We start from the raw sequence: 15,342 nt of genomic DNA, 5'->3' as shown, positions 1-15,342 counted from the left end.
TAATTAGTGCATTAAAATAAAAAATTTATTTAATATGTATTTTTTAGAGTATATATTAAAATTTGTATTAACAAAATTTTATTTTAATAAATACATATGTTATATTAGAAAATAAACTATTAAATTTATGTATATTTTTAGATGATTACTTTTAAAAAGACGTTTTTATGTGAAAGTAATTATCATATTTTTATAAATTTTTTTGATTGACATAATTTTATTATGAACACATGCTAATTAATAATCTCTAAAATTAATTAATTTCTTTAGACTAGGTAACTTTATTCTTATAGTAGTTAAGAAGAAGGAAGGGAAAAAAAGTTGGTTGCTTTATAGAAAATGAACTAGTGATTTCAATGAGACAAATACAAAATAGACTTTAAGATGAGCCAATTGAAGTAGAGAAAGTACAATACAAAATTGAAAAGCAAGGGTTAATAATGGGGTGTTAGGGTTCAAAGGGGTGTTTAGAAAAAAAAGAGGTGGAATTTTAAGAGGCCTTAGGAACCATTGAAGGTGGCAAAATGCAGGCTGGCATGTGGGTCCCACTTTTGAGGAGGTTTTTGTTTTGGTCCATCCATTTGGGGGATTCTTCTTTATTATGGCAGCCACTTAGTAATAATAGTTCTCTCTTTGATTGAGAGACATAGATCCCTCTGACTAGGGCACCATGCATGCCCTCATCACTCTCTAATTCACCATTGCTTTTTGTTTTGATTCCAATTTGAGTCTTGCTATCAAAAATTGTATTAACTTAGTTGGATTAACACTTAATTAGTTTAAATGCTATATATTTCTTGTTTCTAAAATTCAGGTGAAGTCGACTTTACGTAAAGTTGATACCTGAGAGCCGTTAGATGAAAATTTAGTCAAACTAGTCAAATCATTTAACGGTTTTTAGGTATTAACTTTACGTGAAGTCGACTGCACCTGAGTTTCCACGTTGATTTTAGTTGCGATTTAAACACTACAGCAAAAATCAAATAATTGTAATAGTTTTATAAAGATTTTGCGACGGTTTGAAACTGGTGCTAAATAATTTCTTCTTATATAATAGATTGTTGTTCTTTAAAGTACTGACAAAATTTTTTGATAACAAGAATTTTTAAAATCGTCGCTAAATAACTAATATAATTGTTCAGATATCTTGTAATGAGTTATGAAAAATTGATGTTAAAAAAGTGATATTTTCTATCAAATCTTAAATGTTGGAGGAATAGAATTACTTAAAAAAACTCCTATGGTTAGTTAAAAAAGTTAATATATATTTATTTTTATTCGGTTAGATACATAATTTTTTATATATCTCTATTTAGTAGTTTATACATTTTTAAATAAATTATTTTATAATAAAATATAAAAATTGTTATGAGGAAAAAAGGTTAGAATTCAACTGTTGCCACAAAATTGGGACAAAATTTTGTTACATATATATCATTCTCGGATGATACATAACTTTGTGGCAAAATTTTGGTTGTATAAGATATCTATGTGAACTTTGACCTAACTTATAATTGAATATTTTATTTCTATGCATAGTTGGGATGCTATGATGAAGAAGGATCATATCAAAATGCAACCACACCATGCTGATGAGTTTCCAACCAACTACCACAGCATCTGCATTTCATTGGTTCCAATATCAGAGGCACTAATTCATTATCAACTTAAATAATATAGGAATAATTTTAAGTATACCGAAAATACCGATGTTCCAATTGTTCTAACAGTAGATTTTAATTAATATATATTATATATATTTTTTATAATTCAGATGAACGGTTAAAATAATTGAAATATCGATATTTTCAGTACACTTAAAACTCTTCCAATAATATATATATTTCTTTGAAATCTTTTGACACAATTGACACTGGTCTAATTATTGAGTCCACACAATTGTAACCACTTGATAATGAATTTTGTTCATGTTGATCTAATCAATAATTTTATCGAAAATGTTTGATAACTAAAAAAATTTAATCAAAATTAATTAAAATTTATTTTATTTAATATTTATTAATTACTGTAATAATTAATAATTAAATAAGATAATTTTTAACTATTTTTTTTGTTAATATTACCGTAATTTTATTATATTTTAATATTAATTTAAAAGGTTCAATATAGACATGATATATTTTAGAAGAGAACAAATCATGAGGAGAGATCATATATTATAAATTTACAAAATTAAAATATAATTCAGCTTGAGAGAATTTATTCTCACAATGAATAGTCGTCTATCTCAATTAAATTGAAAGCATCATCACCTATATTCTAGTGTCCTATATAGTCTCGAACAAAATTGTCTTTTTAATAAACATACCCATTATTAGAAGGAAGAAAAAAAAAATAAAAACAACTCTTATTGATTTGTAATATTTGTCGATTAATTTTACTATTTGTAAGAAAAAAAAAAGTTTTTCTGTTAATAACCGTTACTATATATAATACTCATTCAATCATTGACACTAGGCACTTGGTAGAGTTAGAAAAAAAATAATTTGAATTGATCAAGTAACTAATTCATTCGTCTGCTTAAATTAAATAAGTATCAAAAATTCAAATCGTATTTTATGTATAAATAACTCATTAACCAGTGAATAATCTTTAAATAAAGCATATTTAGACAAATAAATCCTTAACTTGTTGAATAATAATAATAATAATAATAATAATAATAATAATAATAATAATAATAATAATAATAATAATAATAATAGTTAGCCATAAAATTTGGTGACACTTAATTTTAATTCATGATGTAGACTGTTCTTAATTTTAGCAGCAAATGGTGTTGGAAGAGCTTTAATCAATCAGTGTTATTATTATAGTTATGGAGTTTGTTCATCTTTGTATAATTTGCATGTGTATCAAGAAAATTGGAACATGTATGTTTTCAATTGATGTACAACGCCATATGTCTATACGTGGATCCAGACAAACAATCTAGAAACAACAAAATAATTTATTTAATTTGCGGTTTGTAACATAGCTATCATTTATTTATGGCTGGGGTCTTTAATTTTCCTTTTTCTTCTCTTTAAAACGTTATGTTATTATTTATCCAACATGACTAGACAAGAATTAGGATTTTTTTTTGGTTTCCCACGGTATCTCCCAACCCGACAAGTCAAGAACTAATCCGTCGCGGATCTGAGCTTCATTTAAGGGTCTGCTGCTGGCCAATGGATTGTTGCATGCACAAGGCGGAATTTAAACTCCCGACACTTGCTTAAGCGGACGAGTGAGTTGACCACTCGACCAACCCAAGTTGGTTAGGGTTTATAATCCCTATAACCTACTATTGGTTTTTTATATGGTGATTCTAGGGCAGGGAAATTATTTTTTCTTTGATTTTTTACCATCTCTTCTAATTCAGTGGACTAAAGATTAATTTGCTATAGATTTTCAGTTTTATTTAAGGGTCTGATGTTGACCAATTGATTGTTACGTACATATATAAGGTAGAATTTGAATATCCAATACTTGCTTAAGCGAATGAATAAACTGACCACTCGACCAAACTAAATTTATTAGAGTAGGATGATTCTATTAGCCAAAATAATATTGTGTTGTGTTCAAACTTTAAAGGAGGGTTTAACAAATAACAAAAGTTAATTATAAGAGAGACACAATAATATAAAAAGTAAAATCTATAATGTAATTTATTATACTCTTAAATTTATATAATAGTGTATTATTTTTTCCTATGTTAAGTTTTGTTCTAGAGAATTTTACTAATAGAAAATTTTCAACAAACAGGTTACGTGTATGTAGCTCCTAGATTGGACTTAAAACTATGGTCAGTTAAGATAATTCTTCTTGTGAACATACTAATTCATAAAAAAAAATATTTTTTTAATTATATTCACGTAAGATTTTACATAAATTTTACACAGAATTATCTAATTTTTTCTAGATTTGTCTCTAAATAGTATAAATAAAAAATTTAATACATATTTAAAGTACAAAATTTATTCTTAATTTTTATACTTTTTAGACTATTACTAATAATTTGAGTATAAAATTAAGTACACTTCCTCTGTAAATATGTCAATCCAGATTAAAAAAATTTAATTCGCTGTAATTTTGTATTGGGGAATGCTCCCATAAAAACGCTTAAAACGTTTTTTTTTTGTAAAAATGCTTATGTTTTGCATTATTATTGGACGTATGAGTGAATCGATTATTTTAAATTTCTTAACAAATTAGAATAAAACCGATTTTTTTATAACAATAATAATAAACTCTTTTTTTTAGAGATTTAATTGTATTTTTTAATTTTTAGGGATTTAAATGTTCACAAAACAAAAAATTAGGGATATATTTGTCTTTTTATCAAAAAGTTTAAAGATATTCGGTTTAAATTGTGTAATTCGATCGGATCAAATCGGGTCTAATAATTATAATGCAAACAATTGGATTTATTATTATTGCTATAATATATATATATATATATATATATATATATAACACCGATTTTATTTTGTTAGAGTATGGTGGGTTATATTTTTTTTTCTTTTTTTAAAATCTCTTTCTTGTAATTTTTTTTCCCTTCATTCATCTTGAATGTCAAGCATTCTAAAACTATATATATAAATAAATAGAGAATCGTAGCAAAATTAATAATATAAACAGCACATGAATATTGACATCTCATTCGTATAGTGAGAGCTCCTGTGTCAATTTGTTATCAATGCATCAACGAACCAATTTCTATTCTTTCGCTGTTATTATCAATACTCTCAAATAATTTATTCCAACTCTTCTAATCCTCATCCATTTTTTTTTTCTTTTAATGTTGTTCTCTAGAATACTTTTGTTTAGTTTTGTATAACAATCGTTTGTGTATAGTTATTTTTTTAATTCTAAAAACTTAAATAGATAAAAAAAGATATATAAATAATTATATTTTTGTCTATTTCTAAGAGTCTGACCTTTATGTAATAATAGAAATTAGAAAACGCGGACTTCCATGAAAACGATATTTATTATATTCTTTCATAAAGTTATTCACCGATAAATAATATATCACACTAACAATTTTTTTGTCAGAGTATAACGATTTTAATATATTAGATGAATTATCTTTATTTTAATGAAAAAAGAAGTTCCAGAATTATCATCTAATTATTAACAACCATAAATTGTAGAAAAATTTTAATTATATTATTCTGATGATTTCATAGACTTTTTCTTTCTTTAGATAAATAACTCAAATAAAAAAAAAGATAAAATTTGGAATAGACTAATGGTAAAAGTTTGAATCTTGTTAATTAAAAAGTACAGCTTACTCCAAACAAATATGAAATTGGGTATTAGTTAGAGATTTTTATTGTGCTAATATTGCTATATTTAAAAAGATAATTTAGATCTTTTTTTATCATTTAAACAAGTTATAGATTCAATTATTGACAACCAAATATCACTCCTCTCAAGATAACTGTTTCGGTTGTTTTAGAGACACAAATTCTTATTTTTGGAAGAGTCTATGCAAGAATTGTGAAGTGCTAAATGATGGATTTGTTTGGTGTATTAGAGTTTTGAACCAAAATTTTCGGTTTTTTAATTGGAGGAGAGTTAACTATCTAATGAGATAGATTATTTTTACATTTCTGATTCGAATCTTCGGATAAAGAATCTTTGGTGTCGTTTGGTAGGTGGCACCTGAAAAATTTTTATTTCCTTCTAAATCAGAGTCTGATAGGTAACATTCCTTCTTATAATCTGTGAAAATTAGTAAAGCTAATTTTAGAAAATATATAAATAAATAATAACTAAATAAAATGAGAGGTAATAAACAATCTTAGTTTATAACCTTAGAATTTTAGTGGTTGAAAAAGAGAAGAATTATATACCTCTAATTGACGGATGGTTCATATTGAAGAGACTCACCTATAAATTGAGTTTTTCTTTAATTCATTTCAATCAAGTCATCCAAAGAGAATAACATAATATTTCTTTGAGTAGTTTTCTTCTATATATATATATAGAGAGAAGTGTGTTCTCCTTTTGTCAAGAGAGAGTGTTATTATAGTCTCCTTGTGATAGAGAGAAGTTGTAATTCTCAAAGAAAGTTATTCAATTGTTTCCATATTTTATACAAATTTCTAATTTTTCATCTCTATATTTTGCTGTGTCATTTGTCTGGTACCTAACAGTGGTATCAGAGCCAAAGGTTGCTGATTAATATATTTTTTTTCCGCTGCGAGTTACCGTCTAAAAAAAAATGGCAGCAAAGTATGAAATTCCGAAATTCAGTGGGAGTAATTTTTCCATATGGAAATTGAAGATAAAAGCCATTATGAGAAAAGACAATTGCGTGACAGCAATTGAAGGTAGACCCACTGGAATTACAGATGAAAAATGGAAGGAGATGGACAACAATGCTGTTGCAAACTTACACTTGGCACTAGCTGATTCAGTTTTATCAAGTGTAGCAGAGAAAAAGACAGCAAAGGAAATTTGGGATGCTCTCACCAAATTATATGAAGTCAAGTCACTTCACAACAAGATATTCTTGAAGAGAAGACTTTATACTCTTCGAATGAGTGAATCCACATCGGCAACGGATCACATCAACAATCTAAATACGCTATTTTTCCAACTCTCATCGTTGGAATATACCATAGCGGAAAACGAACGTGCAGAGCTCTTACTTCAAAGTCTACCAGATTCATATGATCAGCTTATCATTAACTTAACTAATAATGTTTTGACTGATTATCTTTCTTTTTATGACATGGCTGCTGCGGTTCTTGAAGAAGAATCTAGGCGCAAGAATAAGGAAGATAGATTAGAAAGCTCAAAACAAGCAGAGGCTTTGTTGATGACAAGAGGGAGATCAATGGAGCGTGGTTTCAGTGGGAGTCAAAGTAGACCAAAGTCACAAAGTAAGAAGCAGGTCAAATGCTACAATTGTGGTAAGAGAGGGCACTTCAAGAAAGATTGTTGGAATAAGAAGAGTATAGAGAAGGTTCCAGAAGGATCAAGTTCTCAAGGATGTGTTGCAAGTACCTCTGATGATGGAGAAATCCTGTATGGAGAAGCAACAATTGGTTCTAAAGGCAGTAAACAGCTCACTGATGTTTGGATTGTTGATTCAGGAGCAACATGGCACATGACTCCTCATCGTGATTGGTTTTGTACATATGAACCTGTCTTGGAAGGATCTGTGTTTATGAGAAACGATCATGCCTTAGAAATTGTTGGAATGGGTACTGTCAAAATAAAAATGTTTGATGGTTCTATTCGTTCACTTCAAGGGATAAGACACGTGAAAGGCTTGAAGAAGAATTTGTTGTCGATTGGGCAATTGGATGAACTTCGTTGTAAGACCCATATTGAAGGTGGGATCTTAAAAGTTGTTAAAGGAGCTCTTGTGGTAATAAAAGCAGAAAAGATTGCAGCAAATCTATACATGCTTATGGGAGATACTTTGCAAGAGGCAGAGGCATCAGTTGCTTCAACAAGCCAAGAAGAAATGACGATGATATGGCATTGCAAACTAGGCCACATGTCAGAACGAGGCTTGAAGATTCTTGTAGAACGTAATCTCATTCCCGGGCTCAAATCGGTAAACTTACCATTTTGTAAGCACTGCGTTACAAGCAAACAACATAGATTGACGTTTGGTAGATCAACTGCTCGGAGCAAGCACATATTGGAGTTGATTCATTCTGATGTGTGGGAATCGCCGGAGATGTCCCTAGGAGGAGCAAAATATCTTGTATCATTTATTGATGATTACTCTAGGAGGCTATGGGTGTACCCGATCAAGAAAAAGTCAGACGTGTTTGCGATGTTCAAAGAGTTCAAAGCAAAGTTAGAACTTGAATCTGGAAAGAAGATCAAGTGTTTAAGGACAGATAATGGAGGAGAATATGTTGATGGTGATTTTATAACATTTTGCAAGCAAGCAGGTATTCAACGACAATTCACAGTTGCATATACGCCTCAGCAAAATGGTGTAGCAGAGCGAATGAATAGGACTCTCCTAGAAAGAGCACGAGCTATGTTGCAAACTGCAGGTTTAGCCAAGTTTTTTTGGGCAGAAGCTGTTAAAACCGCCTGTTATGTGATAAATCGGTCACCATCAACTGCAATTGGGTTAAAGACACCAATGGAGATGTGGCAAGGTAAGCCACCTAATTATTCTTCTTTACATATATTTGGTTGTCCTGTGTACGTGATGTACAATTCCCAAGAAAGAACAAAGCTAGACCCAAAGTCTAGAAAATGTATATTCTTGGGTTATGCTGACGGTGTTAAGGGGTATCGCCTGTGGGATCCCACTGCCCGCAAGGTAGTTGTCAGTAGAGATGTGATATTTGCAGAAGATGAATTGCAAAAAGAACAAGAAAATGACAGCACTATTAAAGAGATTACCACTGTTCAAATAGATGAAAAATGCAGAGAAGGTGATCTTTCTGAAGCAGAACCACAGCACGAAGAACAAGAAGCAGAGGCTAATGACATAGAAGTTCGTCGATCCACTCGACAAAGAAGAACACCATCATGGCACTCAAATTATGTTTTGACAAACCATGATGCATATTGTCTTTTGACAGAAGATGGAGAGCCAACAATTTTTATGGAGGCTATGCGCAATCCAGACACTTCTATGTGGATGACAGCAATGCAAGAAGAAATTGAGGCATTACATAGGAACCATACCTGGAAACTTGTTGAACTTCCAGCAGGTCGGAAAGCCATTGGTAACAAATGGGTTTACAAGATCAAACGAGATAGTAATGATCAGGTGGAACGATATCGTGCAAGATTGGTTGTCAAGGGATATGTTCAGAAAGAAGGTATTGACTTCAATGAAATATTTTCTCCGGTGGTGAGACTAACTACTATTAGAGTAGTTTTGGCTATGTGTGCTGCATTTGATTTACATCTAGAGCAATTAGATGTAAAGACTGCTTTTCTTCATGGAGAACTTGAAGAAGAGATATATATGCTCCAACCAGAAGGTTTTGAAGAACAAGGAAAAGAAAACTTGGTTTGCAGGTTAACTAAATCTCTGTACGGTCTAAAGCAGGCGCCAAGGTGTTGGTACAAGAGATTTGATTCTTTCATTATTAGCCTTGGATACAACAGACTTATTTCAGATCATTGTACTTATTACAAGAGGTCTGGTGATAATGATTTCATCATTCTACTATTGTATGTGGATGACATGTTGGTGGTAGGTCCCAACAAAGATCAAATCCAAGAATTGAAGGCACAGTTGGCTAGGGAGTTTGATATGAAAGACTTGGGACCAGCAAACAAGATTTTAGGGATGCAAATTCACCGAGACAAAAAGGATAGGAAGATTTGGCTATCGCAAAAGAATTATTTGAAGAAAATCTTGCAACGCTTCAATATGCAAGAATGTAAGCCAATTTCAACCCCACTTCCTTTGAATTTCAAATTATCCTCAAGTATGTGCCCTAGTAGTGAAGCAGAGAGGATGGAAATGTCTCGAGTACCGTATGCATCAGCGGTGGGAAGCCTTATGTATGCCATGATCTGTACAAGGCCAGATATTGCTCAAGCAGTTGCGGTGGTAAGTCGATTTATGGCAGATCCGGGTAAAGAGCATTGGAATGTTGTTAAGAGGATCTTGAGATACATCAAAGGAACCTCAAATGTTGCATTATGTTTTGGAGGATCAGAATTCATTGTCAATGGATATGTCGACTCAGACTTTGCAGGTGATCTTGATAAACGAAAATCTACTACAGGCTATGTGTTTACACTTGCAGGAGGAGCTGTGAGCTGGCTATCTAAATTACAGACTGTTGTAGCTTTATCTACTACAAAAGCTGAATATATAGCAGCTACACAAGCATGCAAGGAAGCTATTTGGATCCAAAGGTTGATAGAAGAACTCGGGCACAAACAACAGAAGATTTCTGTGTATTGTGATAGTCAGAGTGCCTTGCACATTGCAAGGAATCCTGCCTTTCATTCAAGAACAAAACACATTGGAGTACAATATCACTTTGTTCGGGAAGTAGTAGAAGAAGGAAGTGTTGATATGCAGAAGATTCACACTAAAAATAACCTAGCAGATGCCATGACAAAACCAATCAACACAGAAAAGTTTGAATGGTGTAGATCCTCATACGGCCTATGGAATACATGAGCAACATGAATTTTGAAAATTTATCAAAATTAGCTTTAAGTGGGAGATTGTGAAAATTAGTAAAGCTAATTTTAGAAAATATATAAATAAATAATAACTAAATAAAATGAGAGGTAATAAACAATCTTAGTTTATAACCTTAGAATTTTAGTGGTTGAAAAAGAGAAGAATTATATACCTCTAATTGACGGATGGTTCATATTGAAGAGACTCACCTATAAATTGAGTTTTTCTTTAATTCATTTCAATCAAATCATCCAAAGAGAATAACATAATATTTCTTTGAGTAGTTTTCTTCTATATATAGAGAGAGAGAGTGTTATTGTAGTCTCCTTGTGATAGAGAGAAGTTGTAATTCTCAAAGAAAGTTATTCAATTGTTTCCATATTTTATACAAATTTCTAATTTTTCATCTCTATATTTTGTTGTGTCATTTGTCTGGTACCTAACATAATCCAGATGTGCAAGTGAGTTGGTGTTGGTTCGGATCTGCTTCGAAGGTATATGACTCGCGCAATGGTTACTTGTGGTTATATAAGAAGCAATTTGGTTGGGAGGAGCAGGGGAACTGACTTTGGCTTTGGCGATGGTTTGTTCTGGAGAAGCACAAATTTTTGGCTTGGCTTTGTCTTATGGAGGCTTTGGCTACTGCAAATTTTTTCTTTAGGAGAGGTATGTCGAACTCGGATAGGTGTCCAAGATATCTTTTTTTGTCATGAATTGATTTTACATTGTATTCGTGATTATCCAAAAGCTCAGCTTGTGTGACACAGGCTGAATATGTCTTGCTATCTCCTGAATTTAAAGAACTGGACCTTGTATCATAGCAAAGAACATCCTTTCAAATTCTTTTTGAAAAAGTGACTTGTTTGGCTTTAGCTTCAGAAAAGGAGCTTATGAGGATTTTTGAATTGCAATGGGTGTCTCATCCTTCTACATTAAATGGCTCTTGAAATTCTCCATCTATGGGTACTTTTAAAATTAATTGTGATGCTAGTTATCTTAATTCTGGTAATAATGTTAGTTTTGCTTGCGTTATCAGAGATTGTAATAGGAATTGACAACGATGGTGTTTAGCAATAACTGAGAGTAATAGTATTTTTCGAAGGAAATTATTTGTTATTTGGAGAAGATATCTCTTAGTTTGAGATGTGAATCAACGAAATATTATTTGTGAGATGGATTGTGTGGAGGCGTTTAATCTTATTTCTAATCATCAAAATGATTTTAGATTTATTGATCCCTTAGTGTTTAAGATAAAGGATATCATAAATTGAAATTGGTGTGGTGACTTTTATTTGATCATGTGAGATACAAATACAGTGATCTCGACACTATGACAAAGATAATAATAATATTATATCGTGATCAAATAAAATTTTTCTTTCCTTAAAAAAAATTAAGAATAATTTTAGGCGAAACTACATATCTATATAAATAGTTAGGGGTGTATACGGATCGGATATAGTCGAAAATTCGATCCAATCCGCATAATTTCCATCAAATCAGATCGGATATGATATCTGCATTTTTTTTTTCTGCGTCGGATCTGATCTGATCTGATCCGCAAATGTGCGAATCGGATATCAGATATATCTGCATAATTGAATCTTCTTCTCTTTTTAATCATATTTTTATGTAAAAAATTTAATAAAAATATTTCTTCCACATTTTAACTTATTTATTCCTAAAATATTTTTAATCAATTTTTTTTAAATAACAAAAATAAAATAATACAATATATGAATAATAATTACTAACTAAAACATACAAACAAATAAATATAATACCAAATATATATATATATATATATATATATATATATATATATATATATATATATATATTATATATATATATATTTTAATTATTATTATATGGATCCACGAATCGAATATGCGGATGTAGAGCAGATATCCGCGATCCGATCCGTAAAGGGTGCGAATCGAATTCTATTCGATTTGATTAATGTGGGGATCGGATTGTATCCGCACTTTGCAGATCGGATCGTATATTTACCGCAAATCTGCGAATACGATCCGATCCATGAACACCCTATAAATAGTACCTGAACTTTTGGTTTTTCTTTTTTTTTTTAAGTCAACCAACAAAAAAAAATCACAACGAGACTTCTAGATCTGTCTCTTCAAAATTGCAAAAGCCTTCATTTATTTCTACCTATGCACATATTAAGTTGCACTCAAAAGTAGTGATTTTGATGAGCTCTCACCAACCAAAGCCATTCCAATTTGTCTCAAATCATAGAATTTCTCAATCTTCCAGATGGGCTTTTCTCTATCTTCATTTAAGTTATTATTATATTATATATATATGAAGTTCATATATATATATAATAATAAGAATAAAATATTACGTGTCTCTTCTATGATCAAGTATGGCAATAAATTAGGGATGTGTCTCCTCTCTTTGTCAATTAATAATCTTGAGTGTGTTTTTGGATATGCTTAAATTATCCGTTTTATGTGAATCTGGATGTTCTTACTTCCTTATCTAGCTCGCAAATCTCTCTCTATTTTGTCCATGCAACTTTCTTTAAGGAGAATAATTTGTTCTCATCCATCCCCAATTACACTATGTGAGTTTATATCCAAACGTCTTTAATTAGACTAATATTCAAAATTCATTATATATTATTAATTCGACAATTAAAATATATCACATGATATTTCATTTTTAGAGTAAAGTATTAAATTGGTTTCTTATACTTGAGCGTAATTATATTTTGATTTTTAATGTTTAAAGTGTCCTATTTAAATTCACAAAAGTTTTATTTAATTTCAATATAATTATACCGTTAGATCAAAATTAAATAATTAATAAAATGTCTTACATGACACTAGTACAAGAACAATATCAATAATCTGGAGAACAAGTATAAATTTCAGAGACACAAAATCAATCGTGAATGCATCAATACATTTATTTATCATTCTTCTTACAATTTAAATAAAATATTTTCTATAGAACTAAAAAGAATGATAAATAAATGTATTGATACATCCACGGTTGATTTTGTACCTCTGGAACTTGTACTTGTTCTCCAAATTATCGACATTGTTCTTGTACGGTTGTTATGTAAGACATTTCTTTAATTATTTAATTTTGACCTCACGGTGGGACTATATTAAGACTAAATGAAAATATTTTGAATTTAAATAAAACACTTTAAACTTTAAAAATTAAAACAGAATTACAATCAAACATAAAAGACTAATTTAATACTTTACTTTTTATTTTATTATAATTAAATTAAAATTTTTCTTTTAGAATTTTTTTTTTTCATTCTCCGTTTATTCTACTTCTCTTGAGTTTTTAATCTACATGCCACCGTTTCTTAAATTTATAATCAAAATATTTCTTTTCAAATTATTATTTTTATTCTTATTTTTGATAACTTGACAAGAAAGGCCTATCCAAAAGTACTTCTAACCAAAAAAAAAAAAAAAAAAAAACGCTAGTCCATAAAATGTTCACTATACATAGAGAAACAAATACATAAATCTCATATCCTTTTCTTTCTTTCGATAAATCTTTAAAATTTATTACAAGAATATTGGATATTATTAATTTTTAAAATTTATAATAAAAAATTATATATTAAAATATAATTTATTTTAAATAAAAACTTACAATTCCGTAATATTATAAAATACTAATGGTTTATAATTAAAAGATAATTATGTATATTTTAGTTTAGTCTTTGCTAAATTAGATTTTTCAATTTGATTCTTAAAAAAATATAACAATTAATTAAATTGTTCATTTTTATCAGCTAAATGATGATGTAGTATAAAATAATTTATACCGTATGTCATTATTTAATTAATAAAAAAGTCATTCTTACTCAGTAAATTGAGATTCAAAATGGTTTTCTTAGTTTTTATTTGAGTTCCTAATCTCCCCCACCCTCCCTTAAACTTGGATCCTAAATTTTTATTTTGTGACCCAATTAATTATTTCCTTTAGTGTTTACATTAACGACAAGCTCATATAAATAGCTAGTGTCACATATTAGAACAAAGTTCGACCATGCTATGGAGTCATGGCCTGTATGAATGACATGTGTCATAACAGAATTTTTCGACGTGTCAATTTAATATCACATAATAATTATTTATATGTCTTTTTTTTATTAGATTAAAATTTTAAAAAAGTAATTTTATAATATAATATCAGAATTTTTATGGCTGAAAATGTTAGAATTTAGATCTTGTTACTCTTAAAAAAAAAATAAAAAAATAACGTAAGACAAATAAAAAAAAAATAAAATCTATATAAAATTCATATAAATACAAAAAAAAAATTATAAAAAATGTATTAAAAATGTAATTATTTATATATTTTTTATTGGCTTAAATTTTTGAAAAAAAATTATTTTATGATAGTGATATATTAAATAACTATTTATGATACAACCAATTATTTTATAAAAGAATTGAAACATAACTTATACATTAAGAAAAATTATTATTATTTTTTAATCAGATACTAAAAGGTAAAACTTATTAAGTTCTGGTTTGCTATATACGAATATGCGTCTTTTAGACCAAAACAAAAGATAAATATATTTTAGTTAATTATATAATTCTTTTACTAAAATAATATATATATATATATATATATATATATATTAAAAATATTGTTAATACTAAAATATTATAACAAGTTTGTATGAATTGAAAATTTAAAAGTATTTGTTAAAATAATAATTTTTATATAAGCAACATACATAAATAGAGAGAAATTAATCGGTTTAAAAAAAATAAAAAATTTGAATTTGTGAAACAAAAAATGAGAGATTGTTAATTATTTGATTTACGTTATTTAATTTTAGAGACTAAAATTACCGACGAATTTACTGGCAGATTTGTCAATAAATTTGTTGGGTAAAAAAATTACCGTCGAATTTGATTTTTCAATGGTAAATTTGCTGGTAATAATTGGAGGAAAAAAAAATTGTCGCAATCATTACCGTCGGATTTATCCATGGATTTATCCGCCGGTAATCCGAATTAGTGGAACGCTGCGTTTTGGTCATTTGCAAAGCATTATCGTCGGATTTATCCGCCGGTAATCTTGTCCCAAATTCGAACCTTCGCCCCCCCTCTCTCTCCCCCCTACAAACCACCTCCGGCAGCTGCTTCTCCACCAGCATCGGCCACCACCAACAGCGTTTA

Source organism: Arachis ipaensis, chromosome B7 (assembly GCF_059453495.1).
Source record: "Arachis ipaensis isolate K30076 ecotype BB chromosome B7, ASM5945349v1, whole genome shotgun sequence".
Classification (NCBI taxonomy): Eukaryota; Viridiplantae; Streptophyta; class Magnoliopsida; order Fabales; family Fabaceae; genus Arachis; species Arachis ipaensis.
This window is presented reverse-complemented; position numbering follows the sequence as displayed.